The 9,078-nt window shown below is 32.8% G+C and overlaps 1 pseudogene; it reads left to right on the top strand.

Moving 5' to 3' along the window:
* Positions 1–477: 477 nt before the first annotated feature.
* On the top strand, positions 478–3,914 carry LOC141685980 (uncharacterized; annotated as a pseudogene).
* Positions 3,915–9,078: the final 5,164 nt, after the last annotated feature.

Raw genomic sequence — 9,078 nt, forward strand, 5'->3', positions numbered from 1 at the left:
TTAGAGTTGGAACAATGTGATAAGTTGGTTGGAAAGGCGAGGATTACAGAAAGGGACTATGAAGCTCGCACTCAATTCTTCAACAATAAGAAACGAGGAAGAGAGACAGAATTGAGTGTTAACTCAGGATTTAAGAAGGACAACAAGAAACTATATATAAGGAAGAAGGAGATTTTTCGGGGAAGTAATAAGAGGATCATCGCATTTGAGTGTAAGAAATGTGGACTGAAATATGGTGGTGATATTTGTTATCGAGCTGATGGGTTGTGTTACAATTGTGGAGAAAAGGGACGTATAGTTTCTCAATGTCCCAAACCTAAAGTGATTTCTTGCTACAGTTGCGGACAACCAGGTCATTTATCAAGGGACTGCCCACAAAAAGGAGTCAGGAAAGAAGTGGAAACTAAAGGAAATAGGACTTCTACAGCAAGGCCTTTTCAACAATCAGCACCTAGGGCAGTGGCATGAACCTACGCAATGACAACTCAGGATGCCGAAAAATCTTATGATGTTATGTCAGGTACGCTTCAACTTTGTGCTCAAGATGTTCATGTGTTGTTTGATTCGGGGTCAACCCATTCTTTTATGGATACAAAATATATGGATAAGTTAAATGTACCTCTGCAAAGTTTAGATAATGGATTTCTAGTAAAACTTCCAAACGGTAGAAATTTGTTCGTAGATAAAATTTATCGAGATTGTCCCTTAATGATTGGTGAACAAACCTTCTTAGTGGATTTATTACCGTTAGAACTGAGGGACTTTGGAGTGATTCTGGGAATGGATTGGTTGTCGAAGCATAGGGCGAATCTAAATTGTTATAAAAAGCGAATATGTTTAACCGGCTCGAACAAAAAGAAAGTATATTTCAAGGGAGATAGTCTAGAAAAACCCAGTGTTATGATATCAGTTTTAAAGACTTGTAAGATGTTAAAAAAAGGTTGTGAAGGTTTTTTAGCATATGTTGTAGGGAATGAAGGAATTAAAAATAAAGTTGAGGATACACCTGTAGTCAGAGAGTTTTTATATGTCTTCCCCGAAGAGTTACCAAATTTGCCCCCTGAAAGAGAAGTTGAGTTTGGGATTGAATTGATCCCAGATGCCCAACCAGTATCGAAAGCACCATATAGAATGGCACTGACAGAATTAGCGGAACTTAAGGTACAATTACAAGAGTTGTTGGATAAAAAGTTTATTAGACCAAGTGTTTCTTCTTGGGGAGCACCAGTGTTGTTTGTGAAAAAGAAGGATGGTTCTCTAAGATTATGTATTGATTATAGAGAGCTAAATAAGTTGACAGTAAAGAATAAATATCTGTTACCACGAATAGACGATCTTTTTGATCAATTGCAAGGAGCCACTTACTTTTCGAAGATTGATTTGCGCTCAGGTTATCATCAGTTGAGAGTAAAGAAAGAAAACATTCCATTGACGGCATTTAGGACTCGATACGGTCATTATGAATTTGTAGTGATGCCATTTGGGGTGACAAATGCATTGGCAGTATTTATGGATTTGATGAATCGAGTATTTAGGAATTATCTGGATAAGTTTGTAATTATGTTTATCGATGATATTCTTATTTACTCGAGAACTGAGGAAGAACATGATGAACATTTGAGGATGGTGTTACAAACTTTGAGAAAAGAACAGTTGTATGCTAAGTTTTCAAAATGTGAGTTTTGGTTAAGAAGAGTAAGTTTTCTTGGACATGTAGTTTCGGAAGAAGGAATTTTAGTTGATCCTTCAAAGATTGAAGTAAATATAAATTGGGAGAGACCAAAGACTGTGACAGAAATTCGAAGTTTCTTAGGGTTGGTCGGATATTATAGAAAGTTTGTTCAAAATTTCTCTAAGATAGCGGGACCGTTAACGAATCTTACAAGGAAGGACGTTAAGTTTGTTTGGTCAAAAGAATGTGAACAAAGCTTTGATGAGTTAAAGAAAAGACTAACGTCTGCTCCCGTACTTGGATTACCAGATGGAATTGAAGACTTTGTGATTTATAGTGATGCATCAAGAAAAGGTTTGGGGTGTGTGCTAATGTAACGCGGTAAGGTAATTGCTTATGCATCTCGACAATTAAGAAACCATGAGAAGAACTACCTCACCCACGATCTGGAATTGGCTGCAGTAGTTTTCGCTCTTAAGATTTGGAGACATTACTTGTATGGGGAAAAGTGCAAAATTTATACTGATCATCAGAGCTTAAAGTATATTTTCTCATAGAAGGATTTAAATATGAGACAGATAAGATGGTTGGAGTTGTTGAAAGATTATGATTGTGAAATTTTATATCACCCCGGTAAGGCAAATGTTGTGGCTGATGCATTAAGTACAAAACAAGTAGGGAATTGTTCGAGTATTGAAGTGGAACCCATAAATCATAAGGAATTGGAAACATTTAGGATTGAATTTGTTAAGAAAGGAGGGGAAGAGAGTTTACTGTATCAAATCGAGGTTAGACCCATCTTGTTAGAAAAGATAAAGGAAAGTCAGAGATAAGATGAATGCTTAAAGGAGATTTGGAATAATTCAAATTCAGAATTAGGTAAAAAGGATTTTAGGAAAGGTAATGATGAAATCGTTAGATTTCGGGATCGAATATGTGTGTCGTCTGACGTAGAAATTAAGAAAGAAATTTTGTCTACCGCTCATTCATCACCTTTTTCGGTACATCCTGGATCTACGAAGATGTATAAGGACTTGAAAGAACATTTTTGGTGGCCTAAGATGAAGAGAGAAATTGTGGAGTATGTAGAGAGGTGTTTAATTTGTTAACAAGTAAAAGCAGAACATCAAAGGCCTGGGGGATTATTACAGTCTTTACCTATTCCTGAGTGGAAATGGGAGCACATAACGATGGATTTAGTACTTGGTTCGCCAAAGTCACAAAAAGGAAATGATGTCATCTGGGTTATTGTGGATAGACTGACGAAGAGTGCACATTTCTGGCAATTTCAGAATCATCGCCATTAGAGAAATTAGCAAAATTATATATACGGGAAATAGTTAGGTTGCATGGAGTACCTGTTTCAATTATTTCTGACAGAGATCCTAGATTTACGTCTAGGTTTTGGAATAGTTTTCAAGAAGAGATGGGTACTAAGTTAAGTATGAGCACGGCGTTTCATCCTCAGACGGATGGGCAATCCGAACGCACAATTCAAGTTTTGGAAGATATGTTAAGAGCTTGTGTATTGGACTTTAAAGGAAGTTGGGAAGAACATTTACCTTTAGTAGAATTTGCGTACAACAACAGTTTTCAAGCAACAATTGGAATGGCTCCATACGAGGCTCTTTATGGACGTCGATGTAGAACGCCGTTATGTTGGGATGAAGTTGGAAAAAGAAAATTTTTAGGGCCTGAGTTAATTCGTGTAACTACCGAGAAAGTCAAGTTGATTCAACAAAGAATTTTAACGGCTCAAAGCAGACAAAAGAGTTATGCAGACAAGGATCGTCGAGAGGTGATGTTCAAGGAATGAGACTTTGTATTTCTTAAGATTTCTCCCTAGAAGGGCATTATGAGATTCGGGAAGAAAGGAAAGTTAAGTCCACGTTATATTGGACCATTTGAGATTCTTAGACGGGTTGGAGAAGCATACGAGTTAGCATTACCACCGAGTTTAGGGCATATTCATAACGTTTTTCATGTATCATATCTGAGGAAGTATATTCCAGATCCATCGCATATTATAGATTATGAACGGATAGAAATTCGAGAAAATATGCAGTATGAAGAATTTCCTGTTGAAATAATAGATCGTCGAGAACAGAAATTAAGAACTAAGGTGATACCTCTTGTGAAAGTGATTTGGCGAAACCATGAAATAGAGGAAGCAACTTGGGAACCCGAAGAGATGATGAAATCAAAATATCCCCACTTATTCAATAAGTCAGGTACGAAATAAGTTTAAATTTCGAGGACGAAATTAGTTTAAGGGGGGAAGAATGTAATATCCCGATGAAATTATAATTAAATAAAATAAATTTATGTGCTTATATTATTTTTACAAGTATTATTCATATTATAAAAATATTTGATTAAATTTTAAATTTTGTCTTGTGTATTATTGGTTTGCTCGAATATGTCGAGCTCCCATAAAAAAATAAAAATTAAAAGAGATACAGACCGAAGTGATAGGACGAGGAAGAGGAATTACGGAAAGAGGAAAGGATGATAAGAGATAAGCACTGAATAGGAATAGAAAGATGAAAATTTTAACTAAAGCACGCAAGCTAAAATAAATTAGCCCGCATCTTTTACTAGACAAAGCCTGGTAGTAAGGAACATTGCACTTGAAAGTGAAAATGTTGCCTTCGAAATAAAATTAGTAGTAGACCTCTTTTTATAGAGCAAGTATCTTGGTTAGTTCCACACCTTCTCGATGTGGGACTAAGTGGATGTAGACTAAAAGCTATAATAGCTTTCAATTCTAGTATGATTTTTTTAAGTTTGTTGCAAGTACCATTATATAGAGTTGAGAGAAGATCTCTTGCAAAACCTTCCCGATGTGGGATAAAGAAAATTATTCAAAAGCAAAACTACAAGTCATAGTTGGTTTATTTTGAAGTGTTGGCTTCATAGCCTTGGGTTTGATAAAGGAAGAGATGTTACATCTTTTATATCTCATCAATGTCGGACTTGGTAAAGCCTAGTTAAACCTTAAAACTCTAATTTTTACTTGATGATGAGAAATTTATCTATTTCTCTTTTCTCTTTATATTAAAACTTTAAAACCAAATTTAATTGGCTATATTGAAGCCAAGAGAAAGTTTTAAGTTTTCTAACTAGAAACTAAAGCTAAGTTGGGTTTATATAGGCATTGGAGGAAGGGTGGTCTCATTCTCTAATCAATGTGGGATATATACATCTTAGGTAATAAAAAGGAGATCTCACAACCCACATCGGCAAGAGAAGAGAAGAAGACTGAGGATATATAGAAGAACTTGACCTTAAAATTTTAATAAGTAGAAGTAAGATTGATGAAGCTAATGGTGTGAGTTTTAAAAGGGTTCTTATATGTTTTAGATATTATGTTCCTTGCTTAACTTTTATTTTTTTCCCTACATATCTTTGTACCACTTTGAAAACGAGAAGTGAAGTATATTAGAATAAATAGAAAGGTACCATTATATGTAATTGTGAAAAAGGAATAAATAGAGGAAGTCATGTGATAGTTTTTCTATATTTTTCCAACTTCCCTACTATTGTACCACATCGAGGATGTAGGAAAAATGAATCCTTACTTTCCTTATTTAAGTTTGTATAGTTTCCTTAAATAGAACTATCCGCTTCGGTTATTTCAACCAAAGAATTCGGTTAGTTATTCTTAATCGCGAACTTAATTTCTTTATCTTATTTAGTAATTTGGTAATTATTAGTTCAGTAAGAAAATAAACATGTTATATTAATAATAAAATTTATGTGCATTTTTGAATTATGTATTTAGGAAGAAAGATCGACAGTAAAATCAATTCGAAGTTCGGGATTCATAGAGAATAAATTAAGCGGTGCACTGTAAGTATATATTGTACTGATTCACTGTTGATGTTTTAAATGATGATTTGAGTTTGAGTAAGGCTTCACTGATAAAAAATGAGTATTCTTGCATTGATATTGATGAACTGATGATGATACTTCTTAATCGGAAGTAAAGCTAAACCGATTATTTAGCTGGCCGGGATCCCAACTTGATAATTGATGAACATGTCATGCTTGAATACTCAGTTTTAATCTTGTGAGAACTATATGATGAATTTTTGTTGATTTTAGTATCTTTCATGTCTCTTTATTCGAATATTTGTTTGATGAACTTTGATTTCTCGGATAAACCTCAGTTGAATTCTACTGTATATGCTTACTGAGCTTTCTGAGCTCACTCGTTTATGTCACTAACTTCCACATGAAAGAACTATGGAGAAGGATGTTCAGGAAAGGATAAATATGTGATGAACTAAGGCTTAGTAGACGATGAATGCATGTAGTATCTTAATGAAAAATGCTTGTGTAATAGACTTTTGGTTGTATCGTGAGCTTTGGTTGTAATACTTGGAATACTGTAAGAATTATATATTATTATTTAAGTTTAAGGTTGTGTAAGCATATATTGAGTTGATTGGTTTGGTTTGGCGTTCCCAGGTTCGGGTTTCTGAGGTTATCCCGGGGTCTGGGGCCTCACAATTTTCATACACACATAAGTTTATATTGAGTTGATTAATGATCACACAAATAATATATATATATAATAGGTGGGGTCCACTCACGTGCTATTATACATAATCTCATGCATTCATAACACCTTTCTATTAAATAATTATTATTTTTGTATTAAAAAGTTTATGGCACAATACTCTCATTGCATGTCAACCTTGTGGCATGGTATGCTAATTACATGTTAACCCGTGTATAATTACTATCTTTCTGTGTTGAACTAAAAACGCAACATGACCTATTATTTTAGAGTGTCGTAAAAGGCCATTATTTTTGCCTTTTACATTTTTTTGTACTATCCAGGTCATTTTCTCATAAAAGAACTGATATTGAGAAATCTTATATGAAGTATAGAAACAAAGATTTTGGAAGCCCAACTCCTACAAATTCTCAAAGTAGTCACATCGTGAAATTTTGTAACAAATACTCACAAGCTACATTAATACAACAACATACGATGACATATATACAATAAATTTAACAACATTATTAAATTTTATATAACAAGGTCTAATCACCTTACAACTATAAATTTCAGTTCTACACAAATTATAATGAATATCATATCTTTAACTTAGAGATCATGTACAATCAAAATATTTTCAGTCATATGAATCATCAAAGTCTGCAAAAAAATTGTACGTATGACACGACATACCATCACTATACAGTCTAAACGATCATTAAATATAAATTGTTTTCACTGTTATATTTCTCACACTTTAACTAAATTATTAGGTGCCATGCACTTTATTTCTTACAAAACATGTGCAAGCTGAAATTTCAAAAATTTTATACACTGTATTATGCAACATTACTAAAAAAATGTCCCGTATCTCGCACGGGTTATTATATTTAATTAATCGGTTAAATTGGATTAAAATATTATTATGCCAATTTTCATCCCACTTTATAGTTATAAGTTATTTTACACTTTTCATTAATGTGTAATTTAGTTTTAGCGGGCGCTTTAGTTTTAATTTCTTTTATAATTAATCACACATAGTACTCTAATTCGTGAACACTTTGTTGCCAATAAATATCACACATTTATAAAAAAATGGCCCCCCTCGTTTCCTTCGTATAAAAAGTGAATGAGAAATTGGAACTCTTGTTAAAAAATGATAGATACTCGCTAAACATGTACTCATATGAAATAGTTGCAATATAAAAAGACTACAGTATTAGTAATGAAAGTATTTTTTTTGTTGCAGGGATCATAGAATTACAATTGTATATTACGTATCCATCATATATTCGTATAACTTTATGACAACATATATTAGATTTTATAATATGTGCGCTAAGTCATATATTAATAAGTTAATGCCAAAATGTGATTGTCTCATTTTAATTAATAATTATGAACATTTTACATATACACAAATCTTCACCAAATACAGTAAGCCAAATCATAAAAAATTGCATGAAGTCTAGTGGTTAGAGTGTGTGAATAAGTATAAACTAGACAAATTCTTTATTTGAGATTTATTGAGAAAAAAATCCGTAAATAACAATTTTAATGTAGTTTTACAAAAAGAAAATGATTTTTTGATTGTTTTTGTAAAAAACTACCAATTTTCAACAAACTACAACCACCAAAATTACTACAATATATAAATAACAAAAATGTTAAAAATTGATTTGGAATGTTTGTTTATCACAAACCCCAGAAAAAAGGTTCCTTTAGAAAGAAAATAGTAAAGTACAATAATTTTTTTTAAAAAATAGTATCTTAGTAATTTCTAGAAAAATCATATGGAATTGTTAAATCGAGCAATTAGAATCAAGAGTAGAAAAGCGTGAAAAGACTATGGCTTCGTTTGAATATTGTTGTTTCACAGTTTTTTGCTGAAAATGTGTCATAATAGTGTTTAGGTAAATTCTAGAAGGTTCTGGCTGAGAAAGCGCTTTTGGTCAAAAAGCTATTAGCAAAGTATGTCACCATGCTTTTGGAAAAAATTGTTTTCAGCTTTTGCAAGAAGTAGTAATCAGTTTCACCATCAAATCTTCTCAAAAATATTATCTTTATATTTAATATCTTAAAATATACATAAATTAAAAAAAATACAAAACAATCATCTAATTTTCCTGACAACACTTTTTCCAGCATTTTTTCTCACAGTACAACAGTTTTCAACCGCACTCTCAAACAAAGCATAAATTACTCTCACATTAATTTTTATTAGGATTGTTGGCATGTATTTTAGTCATTTCATCTCTTTTTTGTTCAGAATTTTAAAAATCTGCTTTGAATTTAACATTTTTCAAAATCATAATGGAAAAAATAGTACTCCCTTTGTCCCATTAAATTCTCTACATCACTTTTTGACACGCTTTTCAATGTTAATTTAAAGTATAACTCTATTATATTTTTTAAATTTTTTTTCTGTATAAAAGTTTTATATTTAAACTTTTATTCAATTTTTTTTAAAAAAAATATTACGAAACTATATTTTATAGAGGTAGTAAACATAGCGAAATGAAGGGGACGGAGAGAAATATACAAATAATTGCAGGGTTCTGTTCTGAATCAGGGCCGTAGGCAAAGATGTAAAAATGATTAAAATTGTTGTGGATGCTAGTAGCAAATTGTCCGGAAGATTCTAGTCTCACTGCCAAAAAACCCCAGGATACGTAAAAGTAAAAATACCAAACATCCACTACTGGCCGCTAATTCATCTGCACATCCCTCCTTGTGGTTGCTACGTTCCCCACGTCACCACACCCAAAACAAATGTGGCCATTTCACTACTCACGTAGCCTCCTTTGCACTTTAACTCTTTAAACTGTAACGTGGACGCTTAAATATCCAGGCCCTCTCCCCCCCTGCACTTTCCCTATAAATATCGTCTTACACC

This window comes from Apium graveolens, chromosome 9 (genome assembly GCF_009905375.1).
Source record: "Apium graveolens cultivar Ventura chromosome 9, ASM990537v1, whole genome shotgun sequence".
NCBI lineage: Eukaryota > Viridiplantae > Streptophyta > Magnoliopsida > Apiales > Apiaceae > Apium > Apium graveolens.